Source organism: Amphibalanus amphitrite, unplaced genomic scaffold (assembly GCF_019059575.1).
Source record: "Amphibalanus amphitrite isolate SeventyFive unplaced genomic scaffold, NRLGWU_Aamphi_draft 000314F_arrow, whole genome shotgun sequence".
NCBI classification, from domain to species: Eukaryota; Metazoa; Arthropoda; class Thecostraca; order Balanomorpha; family Balanidae; genus Amphibalanus; species Amphibalanus amphitrite.
The window spans coordinates 258,172-273,209 of NW_024881809.1; the positions used below are offsets into that span (position 1 = coordinate 258,172).

At 46.1% G+C, this 15,038-nt stretch overlaps 1 protein-coding gene across 2 annotated transcripts in view; it reads left to right on the top strand.

The window, feature by feature from the left end:
• The first annotated feature begins 3,493 nt into the window (after positions 1-3,493).
• Positions 3,494-15,038, top strand: part of LOC122388245 (bromodomain-containing protein DDB_G0280777-like) — a 115,228-nt gene continuing 103,683 nt past the window's right edge. Inside the window, exons 1-2 of one of the 2 annotated variants that reach the window (XM_043379138.1) lie at positions 3,494-3,965; positions 12,656-12,993. The gene's annotated coding sequence lies outside the window, so the exon portion shown is untranslated. The remainder of the gene's footprint in view (positions 3,966-12,655; positions 12,994-15,038) is intronic. The other variant, XM_043379133.1, reaches the window with a different exon arrangement.

The following is a 15,038-nucleotide window of genomic DNA, read 5'->3' on the forward strand; positions in this document are numbered from 1 at the left end:
CCAAGAAAAACCTTATTTATTATACTTTTTGTGTACCCCCAATCTCAATGATCTGTATCCGCCTATGATTTTTGAAAATGCATATTTTTAGGATCCATGTGAATTCCTGGTTCATTCTCTATCGATCGGCAAAAGTTGCGTTAAGATTGGTTCAGAAACCTGGCCGTGATAAATAGTCTAAAATGTATCTGCAGTTTGCCCGTTTTTACCCCCCTCTACCCCCTATTGACATTTTTTAATTTTTATTTTTTAGAAATGTAGATCACGTTGAGCGAAATCGAATGCCGTTTGAATTTTGAAAATCGGCCCGTTAGATCTCGAGATATCAGGGGGGTCGTAAACAGCCCCCCCCCCTGCCACTAATAGGGGTAGCCAGGAGCCTGCCACTAATAGGGTTAAATTGATTGGAAGTTATTGATGGAAAACACCTCCAAAAGTGAAGCATCACACCTTCCAAGGAGTGTATAAAATCACAATTAAATGAGCTTGCGGTAACTTCATTTCTGGTCCCAACATAACAGTTTGCATGTTTCCTCAATTGACTTACAACGCTGAGAAGTAACCGAACTGGCCTCATGTCACCTAAAGGAAAAATCCGAGATATTCAAGCTGTGAGTGAGACCTCTAAAGGTTATAGGACCTGCAAGTTTTATTTCCCTGTGTCCTGTGAAAGTTCCTCTGACACTAGGGGCATTGCGAAGTTGCGACATTCTAGGACCGTGCAGACTTTCACGTATGGCGTCATAGGTCAGTGACCTAACATGACCTGAAAATGGGTTGTGTTACAAGATTTCGCAAGATGTCAAAATATGTCACAAGCACGGAGCACCCCCTCCCTCGGGCGGCCTTATTCACGATTTTAGGACTAAAGTACGTATCGCTAAAGTACGTAGGACAAAAGTACGTATGCAAATGTTCGTACGCAAATATACGTAGGCGCTAAAGTTCGTATGCCAAAAGTACGTACGCAAATGTTCGTACGTAAAAGTACGTATGCAAAAGTACGTAGTGCATAAAGTACGTATGTCAAAAGTACGTACGCAAATGTTCGTACGCAAAAGTACGTATGAAAAAGTACGTAGTGCATAAAGTACGTATGCCAAAAGTACGTACGCAAATGCTCGTACGCAAAAGTACATATGCAAAAGTACGTAGTGTAAAAAGTATGTATGCCAAAAGTACGTACGTAAATGTTCGTACGCAAAAGTTCGTATGCAAAAGTACGTAGTGTATAAAGTACGTATGCCAAAAGTACGTACCCAAAAGTTCGTACGCAAAAGTACGTTTGCAAAAGTACGTAGTGTATAAAGTACGTATGCCAAAAGTACGTACGCGAATGTTCGCACGCAAAAGTTCGTATGAAAAAGTACGTAGTGTAAAAAGTACGTATGCCAAAAGTACGTATGGTTCGTATGCCAAAGCACGTAGTGTATAAGTACGTATGCTAGAAGTAGGGTATAGTAGTGTAAGTTGAGCCACTTTTTCTTTATTGCTGCCCTCTTGCCATACTATAGGGAACTCATGATAAATTCATATAGGTACCAAATAATATAGCTTTGTTCCTTTCGCCCATTTACTCATCGAGAAATTTTGCTATGCCTTGTAACAAATGCTCATTAAATAAAGAATAAGAAAGGTATTACACATTGATCAACTTACCCCATGGGTGGGGTACGTACTTTATACCCTACGTACATTTGCTATACGTACTTTTGTCCGTGACGTACTTGGTCCACACGTAGGGTAGACCGGGGCAAGTCGCCCCGCCGAGGTAAAACGCCTGGCGGCCTCACCGATATCTCTCGGAACTGACAGGGTTCTGGGGAAAGGTCCTCTCCTTTGTTAAACGTGCACTATATGATCATTCTGGAAAGAAATTGTGATAACTCTCTGGGAGATATAGCCAAAAATGTGTTGTTTTTTTTTAGTGATTTTTATGTTTGGTCATCTGATTATGCATCCTCGCGTTCTTTTGTAGTCCACATCAGGTTAACGACTTGTATGTATTTTGAACAACTATTGTCTAACGCTTATAATGCCGGGTTGGTTCGTGTTAAATTATGTCTTGCTGGAGCGCAAGGCGTTGTTCGCTGACCGGACTACATGATGGGGTAAAACGCCCCAGTAGGTCGCGGGGCAAAAAGCCCCATGGGGCGTTTTACCTCATGTGTTGTTCGGACTACCCACTTCCTAATGTTCGGTAGCTGGCGAACAGCAAGTTTCTATGCATTTATATGTATTTTTCTCAGCAACTGTATGGCAAAGGAAGTGTATTGTTAACTGATTTGCATTGCAATAATTTATTATTTGGCCTTATGAGGCACGTGAAAAACCTGCTCATACAATTAACAATAGTGTCATAGCTAAACACCTGATAGGATGGAAGGTGCTAACTTCAGTGCCGTGCCTCCAGCGGTCTAACGGATCTCTCATATAAGATTTAGCCAACTACCATGTTTAATCTTTAAGCTAGACTCTAGAGTATGGGGCTTCTTGCCTCAGGCCGTGGGGCGTTTTGCCCTGGGGTTGGGGCAAAATGTCCCATTTGCAGTTGCTTCACAAATCACTTCCTAGCTGGGAGTCCGATCATAAGTGAATGAATTTGAGGGGTGAAATTTAAAGTAAAATGTCCAAAGAACACATTGAGCACAAATTTGGCCTTCCAGGTGATGTAGCACAAAATTTAGGTAGGCCTGGTAGGCCTATGTAGCAAAATAGATTATCTGGGGCGTCTTGCCCAAGGTCTTTACCTTGCGTCTTTATCCTTCATTATACCCTACGTACATTTGTTATATGTACTTTTGTACGTGACGTACTTTTGTCCTTACGTTTACGTACTTTATACCCTTACGTACTTCTGCCATACGTACTTTTGTCCGTGACGTACTTTTGTCCATACGTACTTTTTACCCTACGTACATTAGCTATACGTACTTTTGTCCGTGACGTACTTTTGTCCATACGTACTTTATACCCTACGTACTTCTGCGATACGTACTTTTGTCCCTGACGTACTTTTGTCCATACGTACTTTTTACCCTACGTACATTAGCTATACGTACTTTTGTCCCTGACGTACTTTTGTCCATACGTACTTTATACTGTACGTACTTCTGCGATACGTACTTTTGTCCATACGTACTTTATACTGTACGTACTTCTGCGATACGTACTTTTGTCCCTGACGTACTTTTGTACATACGTACTTTATATTGTACGTACTTCTGCGATACGTACTTTTGTCCCTGACGTACTTTTGTCCATACGTACTTTATACTGTACGTACTTCTGCGATACGTACTTAAATCCTACGTACTTTTGCTTACGTACTTTTGTCCTACGTACTTTAGCGATACGTACTTTTGTCCGTAACCCCTTATTCACACCGTCCCATTTGCTGTTCTCTGCTACTAGCGTGACATCTCACCATCTCGAATAATATTATCAACTACAGTTTCTCTAACTGTACGAAAGATGTCGCCAGCGCAGCTCCACTGTTCGATCAGCTGGCAATCGGTGGGCGGCACCGGCGGAGCGAGCGTCGCTCTCCCCGAACGTTGTCGGCACCGACGCGACGCGGGGCCGCACCAGTTTGGCCCGGGGTGTGCGCACGGGGCGACGCGACTCCACGAAACGGGCAGTGACGGGATTGCGTCGAAGGCGACGGGACGACGCTGGCCAGGAGGCACGTCTCGGCCGTGGCGCTGGTAGTGTAGGTGAGCTATTTCTGCCCCGTGAATCTTACCAAATTTTGAACCAATTTGACGCTCCTAGACTTAATTTGATTGATCGAACGCTTTGTTTTTCTGCTGGTGAATTATTTATGCATCAAGTCTGGAAAATACTTTTCCGCGGCGGACCAGACTCATCTCACCACAGCATCAGAGCGACTGCAAGCGAGACGAGCGCGTGACTCCCTCATCGATACACGGCGGTCCCTTGGCACCCTGCCAGGGCGAGGCGAGGTAAGTCATGCCCCGGCGACGGAGCGTGTCGCCAGCTGACGAGGTATCCAACAGGTGTGTCAACCCTGGCCCGATCGCGGCAACCGAGCGCGGCGCCGGGGGCGTTTTTGAGCACCAATAATTGTTGAGCGATGTGTGTCTCCTTCTGTTCGTTCTGCTATCCATTGCCGCTGCCAGGCACCTCGGAGCGTGGAAGCCAGCCAGCCATCAGTGGTGCCAAAATACGGCTATAAATAAATATGTCATCCGAAGCATGTTTGCCCGATAACTGCAGTTTCCTGCGCGTTACGGTCAAGCATGCTCGGTGGTTATAGAATATAAACATAGGTATCATTTAAAGAATCATCGCGTATTGGTGAACCACTGTCATTTCTTAGGTACGCATGGGATACGCTATGACATCAAAGTAGCCACTGCTGGTATAAATTTCAGGCTGTTAGAAAAAAAAACGAACGAAATGCTGATCATGTCATGTGAATATAAAAAGAACGTTTTTTTTTTCTGGAAAACGACATAAACAAGTATAGGTACGTCGAATGCATAGTATGTAAGAAAGTCATCGTTTATTATGTCAGCCATATTCCCCAAGAAAAAAAAAACAGACTTCCGTATTGTTTGGTATGGGTTAATAAAAATGATATCCGATTGGCATCTTTAGTAGCCATCACCTATCGCCACTTGGCATCTCTACTTTCAAGATTTATAATTGTAGATATTATTGCAGGAAGAAAACACGATTCGATGCTCCTATACCTGTAATATGGCTTGTCATGCACATGATTTCAATTCAAACTGTTTTCGCACAAAAGCCCCATTGAGCCACAATGTGAACATTCTGCGTGTTCATTTACGGAACGTCCAACCGCACAAACCATTCATAAATTCACATACTGCCAGCTCGTTATAAACGCGAGTGCATCACATCTTCGGACATATTCTCGCTCTGTGATTTATTTTCCGGCTAACGGGCGGCGAGGGAGGACTATAGTTTCATTTACAGTGTCACTGGTCTTCCAGATGGCTTCGCTGTGATGAATGCCACCGGGTGACTTCAAACTAATGTAAGGGAGAGCAGCCGGACTTATTACCACTGAAGACACATGGGCCGACCGACCTTTGCGAAATTCAACGGCAGTGCGTGATGGCTTAGCGATCCATCCCGCGTTGCACGGAATGCTGGAGTTTATGCAAATTGACTGCAGTTGTATGAATGTTAAAATTGCAAAGTGAATTAGAATGCAGATGGGACTTGAATACCTCATGGGCTGGGGAAATATTGCGACTATCAAAGTCAATACTGAGCTGTTGGTACCCGTTCACATGATAACATGTGGGCATTCATTAGAAATAGACAGCATTTAAAGACAGCTATCATCTCATAATTATTTGCAATAAAACAACACCATATGCACTCGCAATCCTGACCAACAATAAGAACATTGGACAGGTAAACAAACACACAACTTACCTGCGAGCGACTTTTTATGCCGTCGATGCTTTGAACTCTTCCGTGTGTGTTGGCATCACCCCTCCTGCGGCGACGATTTGATCCTCTGGTGCGTCTGAAATTGGCAGTCGCACCTTCGCCACCTGTTCGTCTTCCTCTGCCGCCAAACGATGTCAACCCATTGTTCTTCTCCCTTCATGCACCAGCATCAATCTTGATTTCGCCGTCTTCGGTCGCTGTGCCGTTCTTGTGTACACTTTTCGCTCCCATTCTTATTTACTTACTATTATATCCCTCGCCCGTAAACGGTGTTTTGCCACCTTCGCCCATGCAGCGGGGGGGGGGGGGGGTTGGTGCGACCCCCCCTGGCGTTTGGAAACGGAGCGTCGTAGAGCTTAGCGGAAACAACCAACGGATTGCTCTCAACGATATCTCGCGATTGGTGGTATATTTTTTGGTCCTAGGTCAACATTTGACCTACTTATGACCGGTCAAAGGTCAAATTTTCGGAAAAAAATCTAAATTTTTCATATTTCCGCGCCGATTGCGGCAAAACGGTAAGAGATATCGACTTGAAACTTTCACTATCGTGATCCTTGATCAATTCTCTATCGTTTGGTGTGTATTTCGATGTCATAATTCTAAAAATGATGCGTTGGGAGCATCGGAAGTCTGCAAGGTCATTTGTGCATTAGGTCACGTCAGGCGTGTGACGTCACTGACCTGACCCTGACCCAAAATGAACTACAAGAAACAACCGACGATGCCTGAAATGGATAGCAAATTCGAATTCAGGGCATCTAAATACCCCGAAAAGGCATACAAGTGCAAGAAGTCATTACAGGTTAACCGAGGTCACTGACCTTACCTTGACCTTTGGGGCATTCCACGATAGATCGAACCAGGCCCGTCACCCTCATCTCTAAGATTTGAATGAAAATTGGTACAATGGGTAATCATAGGCTCCAAAAACACCTGTCAAAATATCAGACTTCTCAGATCAAAACTTTTTGAGTTACATTGCATAATATTTTCTAAACTTCAGATTGTAAAGGTGAGTTTGATGAGCTATAACTCAAAAACGAGCTAAGCAAGCAACAAACGGTAAACAGCTTTGAACTAACGATGAATCAAAGATTAATACAGTATTTTTAAAATTGGAAAGAAAAGCTTAACATATTGAAAAAAGTCGTAGTATTTTTTCAAATTGTCTATAATGGCCCTTGGGACCAAAATTTTTGCCATTTTTATTTTTTCAAAATAAACCTCAGGTCCTTTAAAATCGACATGCAAAAAAATTAGAAGGGTGTTCTTTCTATAAGTTCCTCATTTAAATGTATACAAAATGAGTTCCGGGGTTCGGTACGACCCCAGCTCGCCGTTTCGCCTCTAATGGAGCTAGAACCTTGCGGAAAATACGAGCATGTGCGCCGTTACAAGATGCATCGAATAATGCCACATTTTAAGGTCTCGGGTTCATTGGTGACCCCTGAGGTCATTTCAAGTGACCCAAATTACGGGTCCGGTTTTTGATAGATAACTTCGCAACAAATGGTCCCAGAGCCACGATTTTAGCATCTTTGTGTTTGCCTAGCTCCGGCGCGTCGAATGGTATACTGTTTGTTCTGGTGAAGTCAGCTTAAGTCGCTGACCTCGGGTCAGCACACTGCCGTGTATTTGGCTCCGCGCCCCGACCGGGCGGCCCAGCCGGCAGCCAGCCCCCGGGCATCACGTGACCGCTCGAGTCCGCGGCAAAGCCAACCAGCGCGGCGCTGGACAAACAGCGCCGCTACAGAGATGGTTAACAGTCGGGTCAGGCCACGAAGCTGAGTGAATGAGATCATATTGCACATCATTCGATTCGCAAGGTCTTTCCGAGTCCAATGGTAGCTTTCCCGTCTCTCTAGCTCAATTTGATCGAGAGTTATTGACGAAAAACTCTTATGACCCTAATGACGTACGAATGACGTCACGAAAGATCAACAATGCAAAAGTCAAGCAAAAGTGAGGCGAAAATGACTTCAACTGAACTTTCAGTAACAGGGGATGTCACTAGGCAGCTTTCATCATCATCATCATCATCAACCTTGCGGCTTTACCACACCATTTGTAGGCTCTTTTCCGAAATCACAATTCGAGACCATTACGGTGACGTAAAATAAGTACATTTATAGAACGAACACCTTCCTATTTTTTTTTTTTGCATACTACTTAAAAATGATCCAAAAATGTTTTTAAGTGAATAAAAATTCAAAACAAATTGGTCCTAAAGGCATAAAAATGCAAATTAAAGGAAACTCGAGGTGTTATATATCAAAAATAGTATATATTTCAAAATTTAAAAAGTGCATATTATTCTTTGCTTCAATGCAAGTTTAATGCCGTATAGCATTTGGCATTTGGATTATCCTTAGAGTTACAGCCCGCCAAACTTGGGGCTGCAACGCAAGATCCAAAACATGTTATACACTATAACTCAAAAACCACTCATCTGATAAGCTTGAAATTGTTACAGGAGGATTCAGAGCCCCTGATTACCCCTTAGACCAATTATCGTTAAAATCCGAGAGATGAGGGTGTCAAATTCGAAAAAAGTGGTACGATCTATCGTGGAATGCCCCCTTTAGTAACCTTCAAAATGTCAACGGACATTGTGCCAATGTCAAATCAGCCAGTTGTGATTCTAAAACAATCCATCAGTGTGTCAGGTCAGTAGGCATTTATACCAATGTGAATCAATCTCCAATTTAGTGTAAATCTGGCCGGAGGTTGTTCCCTTTATGACGTCATAACTCCGTGACCTGACACGACCTTGACAAAAAAATAACAAAAGTTGCGCAAAGGATGCCCCAGAGGGTACTGAAAATTTGAACAGGCTATCTGAAACGGTTCGGCGTGTAGCTAAGAAAAACCTCAGGGGGGGGGGGGGGGCGGGTTGCACCCCCCGAGGGATACTCGTATACTTATTCTTATTTTTATTCCTTCCCCATTATCATTGTGCTCTCGCATCTAAGATTGTTTTCAATGAAAGTCACTTTATTCATTTCACAAACGTTTGATTACCTCCGAAAATGAATAGTTATGAAGAATACACGTTCTTTGCATTGAGTTGAAGCTATTAAGAAGTGATATCGGATGGAATCGTTTTGTGTTGTTGCCGTGCTCAGTTCCCATCCTACAGTTGAGGAAAGGAGATTTATCGGGCCAAGAACTTCTACCTACAGCTACAAACAATGAACAAAACAGCGGCCTATCAATTTTTGTCTTCATTTTCTACCCTCTGGCTTTGCATTACCAATATAAGCCTTAATTATTTTTATTAAAATACTCGGATACTGTACTCGGAAGTTAGGGTAGCCGTGGTGACCAATCGTACTGTCTGCATTAGTCACGTGATGTCTGGCCGCGCTCACCACGTGTTGTAAGGTCTGGGATAATTCCGCCCTCCGCCCCTTCCCGCCCCTACTGTGACGTGGGGAGCATGGGGAGTGGAGGGGAGTCGGTGTGGGATGAGGTGCTGTCCCTCCCCAGCTGTTGTGAGCCCGGCGCTTCTAGATTAGTACTGAATGAGCGGCGGTAGGGGAGGATATAATGCAGCGACTTGAGGTTCAACTGTGTGCTGGAAATTTAGCTCACCAGGATGCACTTTGCGTTTGGGTGCGTCCGTGCGCTGGTGGATGGTATCGTGCAACGTGAGGTGCGTGAGTATTCCCGAGCTCCTGAAAAGGGGTGCATGGCTTGCCTCAACTGCAAAAGCAAGTCTCATTTGCTTGGACTTGGACTTTGCTTGCTTGGAGTTCTCAATGTGTGGTGATCACCACATGGGGCCGCCGATCTATACTTTTCCGCTATATCTGGGCTTGGTAAGTACCTATCGGTAGCCCAGTTATCCAAGCCCACATCGAAAGCCCCGCCGGATTCAGCGCTGCAGCCCATCGAGCACTATTTCAACACGCTGAGAGCTGTCAAATGCTTCTGTTTTTCCTGTCGCCGCTCTCCTATAGACGCTCCTCTGAGTCAAAAAAGTGACAAAGAAAGTGAGGATCCGGACAGATCAACTGTCATCTGAGGCGACAGCTGACGTCTGATTCGCGACGATCTGTCTGTCTCGATACGATGAGTGGAGTGATCTTCGTCACGGTTTGAGTTCTGGTGAAGAAAGTCGGGAGAAAACTGCCTAATATCTCTATTGAATCCACGGCAAAGAAGTATTAAAAGATTTATGCTCTTTTGAATCACGTTAATCCATGCAGAAAAAAATGGATATCTTATTACAGGGAGCTATTTTGTGACCTCCAGCATTTAAAGGGAAGTCGGCCCTAAGTGCAAGTAAGCAGCTTTCCTCTCTTCTCCATTTGCACACGTAACTCTCCTACCTATTTATCCTTTCTTTTTCGTATTGTTTCGCCTTATCCGTCCCGCCATGTCTTGTCAATGCCTTGCCTTATCCTGTTTTTTTTTTTTTGCTGCCTTGTCTCGATCCTTCTTAGCTAGTCACTCGAGATCTCTTCTCAGCGGCTCTCCCTCCCGGCCATCGCCACTCTCCTCCCCTGTTCCCCTCTCCCCATCTTCACTTCATCACCTCACTTCCCGTCCATCTCTCCTCTCCTCTCCCTCCATTCTCTCTCCCCTCTCGGTCCTCTCTCCCTTCTCCTCTCCTCTCCCTCCATTATCTCTCCTCTCTCGTGGTCCGATATATCCCACCAGCTGATCGTTCCCCTCCGTGGCTCTCTCGTGCCGGTATGCGAATACCGTTCGAAATAGCTCCCGCTCGGCCCGACCGACCGTCTGGCCACGTCCCCGGGCAGCCTGAGGGCACGTCTGACCCCACGTGACCTCGATGGCGCCGCACGGAGAGCCGTCGATGCCGACGACCGGATGTGGGTCTCGTCTGGGTGCCCCTGCCGAAGGTATTGGCGAGCGGTGCGACTTTTGGGGCTTACAGTCGGGCCTGACAGGGACCCCATGGCGGCGCTTATGATGAAGGGCAGGTGATTGGAAGTTACTTCTGTTTTTGCGTACATGATTAATAATTATATACCATGCAGGTAATGGCAGCGAGGGGGCTTATGTATTCTGACGCATTGGCCTTAAGGAAATGTAATAACTTCCCGTAAAATGTATCCAATGGAGGTAAGGTAAAACGTGCTCACCTGGCATTGCATTATGATTGGTGAGCTTGTCAGCTATTTTTACGTTATTTATGCCACGCTTCAGAATGATGGTAAAATCGTTGGTATGCGCTTTTTATAACAAGTTTCTTCTTTCAAGTCTCCAAAATTAAACGGAGCCTAAATCTGGACGCACCAGGTCGGGTCACAATGCCCATCAGTCAGTGGCAGGGGACACTCTGGCCCGTGCTGGTGTCTGGACCTGTCGTCTGCCCCAGGATGGACCCAAGCGCGCCCCCTGACCCCTGCGAACGCGGGCCGTCACAGAGTCCCCAATGAGCGACAGCGTTCCCTCTGCTCCCAATGGATCACCGTGCGCTTGTGGAGATGGGCAAGCGTGCATCTTTGCGGCCATTGCCCTTGCCAGCTCCACCGGTGAGCCGCAAGATGAACTCGAGAGGCCCCTATGCCCCGTCCCAATACGTCTTTCCAGTCTCATTGTACCCAGTCCCCTGGCACGGAATAGCTATGCATTGTTTTCGAATGTCACAGGTAGCGTGCCTAATGGTCTCCTGTTGTTTTGCCAGTGAGCCAGCACGCTAGGTTCACACTGGTCGAAAGCATGCGTCACGAGTCCATGTAGGCAAGCTAGGAGCTCCAGGTTGATTGGTAGCAACACTTGTTCACCGCATGACTGGCATGCACGTTCTTGACTGACTCAAATGTCAGTCACGTTTCGAACTCAGTGCCTCGCTCTAGCACCTATTTGGTGCTCCCCTGATTATGTTTCTACTTCATCCCCGATAGATACCATGTCTAGTTTGCGGCTCGGAAGTGGTCCAACACTGTTTATGAACTCGATGTAAAACTTCAGCGATAGCTCGGCTATCAACATAAGGGTGACCCCATGGGTGCGCTGGCGGCGGCAAGTTTTTCTGCGCTTCCTGGACGGTGTTCTCTTCAAATAAGCTTATCGTGGAAACTTCGCACTGGTGCGATTGGTGAATCGTGTTGGGAATATTTGATTCCCTCCTTGGAAACCTCCCTCGTGCTTCCATGACTAGAGCTGATGAAAATGACGTATAGGCTCTTGGCTCGTTTGATAAATTGTGCCACGGAAAGTCGCAGTCCTAGGAAATATGCATTCCTAAAGTAACTAGGAAGTAGGGACCAAGGCAGGTGCAACAAGCTATGTGTGATTGTGCAAATACCTCTGCAGGATATGGGTGTCATGGGTGATCCAGGGCATTTTCACACCAATGGTGCCACTTATCCTCATTTCCTGACTTTTTTGGAAGAAAAAATTGTAAATGAATATACCATTGAGTGCTCTTAGTAGCGTTTTTTTTTTCAACGTCTCTTTTTATAAGAACACAGGACATTCGCTCATGCGCTTGCCATAGAAAACATCCATGAAATGTCCAGCAACGTAGATACTATAGCAGAATATTTCAGTCGTATGAGATGCCTATCTAACGTGTTCGTAGTTTGATGACACTTTGCTTCTATTTTCTTTACTTTTTAAGTTTGAAACACCGCAGTTGTTTCATAATTTCGGCGGCGGCTAGCTGATGTCAAGTCGTTAAGATGATATATGAGCCGGTTTACTAAACTTTGGCGTTCCAGCCATTGAATATTGAAGCCCTCTAGAGTGCTGTAATGCCAAAGAGCACGAAACACATATAGATCATCATGCTGATGAAGCAATAAGCTAATAACCTGGCTTCAAACTTTTGTCACACAGTAGGCCATCGTCTACCGAATATCATTTGCCTTCACAAACGTTTAGAATTTTCATATTGTTGAACCGTCAAAACTGTGATCAACGAGGTATATGAGGCTATCAGCTTATTGTCGCCACACTAATATGAAGTCATTTTGCAAAGATAAACTTCAATTCGATTATCCTCTCGCTTAATATTTTGGCTAGATTTTTAATTCGTAATTTTCGTTTCATTTGCCAGGTTCCTTTGTGCACATCAAACCAAGGCATGAGCTTACACATGGAACATAAAGTACCAATGCCAATTGCCATCATGGATTGCCAGGTGAAGTGACTCGCTTTTTGTAATGTATTGCAAGAAAAGTTGATCAAATCAAACGCACCAGTGATATTTTGTCTTTCTCCACAGGGCCGTCCTCAACCGCAATGATGGCGAACTACTGCAGCTGCTCCTACTGTGACCTTTGTTGACCTTTGGAAGCCGCCAGTTGACATTTAGAGATCAGTGCTACTTGAAGGTGTACTGGAGGCTCAAACACTCCAGCAGCTACTGGTGTCGGTCGCACTGATCAGTATGCTCCAGTGACAGAAAAAAATAACAGTGAAGTGAAGAGTGAGCAAGCTCGACCACGAGTGACTCGAGTGACATCTGCATCCTGCACACCACGGTTTACCGTCCAGGTGACTTCTGGTGACCACGAGTGACTCGGTGACGTCTTCACACCGCCGTCTGAGAGCGCTATCCAGGTGGGTCAGTGGGGTGACGCCATCTGCACGCGCCTCGCACGTGTCAACCCCGTCACCGGCCGTCCATTTGGCTCACGATCGTGAAACGGTGACCTTGGAGTGTTGCCAAGCCACTGGCCACCTCCCCCTTCACCCCTCCCCTTTCGCTGGCGTCACCGAACCGACCGCACGCACTGTGCGGTGTCCCTGCCGCCGCCCACTGACCTTGGCTTGTGGTGGGCACCATGGGGGAAGCCGATCAGATGTCGTGGCTGCTGGAAAGGCGGAGGGGGAGGTCACTGACCTGTAGCTAGTGGGCGGGGGGGATAGGGATGTTACTTTTGCTTCTTAGTCGTAGGCAGGGGTGGAGATCTGTCAAAATTTCGGGGGGGGGGGTCCAGGTCGGGCAGATGGAGGCGGGCCCGGATGCAGTACCATTAAATTACAGAGCAGTTATAGGTAATCCGTTTTTAGTGGGAGGGGTCCTGACCCCCCTCCCCCCGAGATTTCCACCTCTGGGCTAAAGGATGTGCAGACTTCTGAAGGTAGTTGTGGGGAAAGGCTTCTTTGTCATGATTAGGATGTTCCATCCAGGCCCGGGACTGGTCGTTTGTCGTAACTACGCAAGTTAACCGTGAGCCATGGAATGTATGTCGTAATGTAAAATTTACCTCAATTTTTACTGCTGAGGTTCCAACCATTGATCTTTGTTTTCTCTTGGTATGCATTATATTTTTTATCGGACATGACACCTGAGTTGTAAGCTTTTGAGGCTGGCAGACCTTCGCCCGGCACTTTGCAAAATGTGTACAGCCTAATGGACTAAAGGACCATTCTTCTCCCGTCGACTGATTTATTCCGCAGTGAAGGAACTGTTTTTACAGACTTACTTAGGGAGAAATGTGAGGGAAACGTCTGACATGCGAACTTTTGCACCCATGCAACTTTTTGTGGCCTATTTTCTAAGCGCACTGCGCAGTGCAGCTATTCTTTAGTAAATGCATCCAAATCATGTTACAGGGTGTCCCAGAAGTCTTGAAGCTTTTTTATTTTTGTCGTGTGATCTTGTTACGGAGCGAGCGAAGCGAGCGGAGTCTCATACTGAATTAAGGGAAAATCCTGAGTATGAGCGGCCGGCCGGCCGGCCGGCCGTGGGGACGCTCTTCAAAAGCTAATATCTTAGGAACGGGACATCCGATTGACAAGCGGCCTTCTTTACTGAATGTCACTTGGACGTAAAAGTTATGTGGTGTGATGGCCACCATGCGTTCTTGCCAACCACCGCACGTGGCGCGTGGTAAAGTTGGACATTTTTTAAGAACCCCCAAAATTGCAACCTCAATAACGGCACAACGGTTGGGCCGATTGAATTGAAACTCGGTACACAGTTAGGTCTCCATCAGATAATTCATCTGCATGTGTTAAGGTTGGGGTGCTACAGCACGTGCGCACGTGCAGGGGGCGCTCCCAGATCTCGAGAACGGCTGGGCCGATTGCGCTCAAATTTGGTACACGGTTGGGGACCAGTTAGTAGGGTGCCGTGCAAAAGTCAGTTTGGACCCCGCTTGCACGTGCGCACGTGCAGTGTGCCGCTTCCAGATCTCGAGAACGGCTAGGCCGATTGCGCTGAAATTTGGCACATCGCTTAAGACCGGTTAGTAGGGTGCAGTGCACAGGTTAGTTGGAGGTACCCCCTCGCAATTTCGCACGTGCAAGGCCCATCCTCTCGCTCGCTCCGTTGGTCGCCCAAAAGGCGTTTTACTGGTTATGCCACCGATTAAGGCAAATGATGCCTCAAACGAAAGAGAATGAACTGAAAATTTGTATTTGCATGCGTAGAGCACCACTTTAGTCAGGTGGCCCCCGTTGTGAGTCGCACAAGAATGAGCGCGAGAGATCACGTTCTTCGCTGCCGCAAAGATCTCCCGATTTGTGAAACACCGGTGTCGCGATGCCCGGTGCTAGTCAGCTTCAGAGCCTTATTCCATGATAAATATATGTCGCAAATGTTATTTGTGACAGGTTGATATTTGTCTTAGCCCAATAATAATGCAACGAATCAAAGG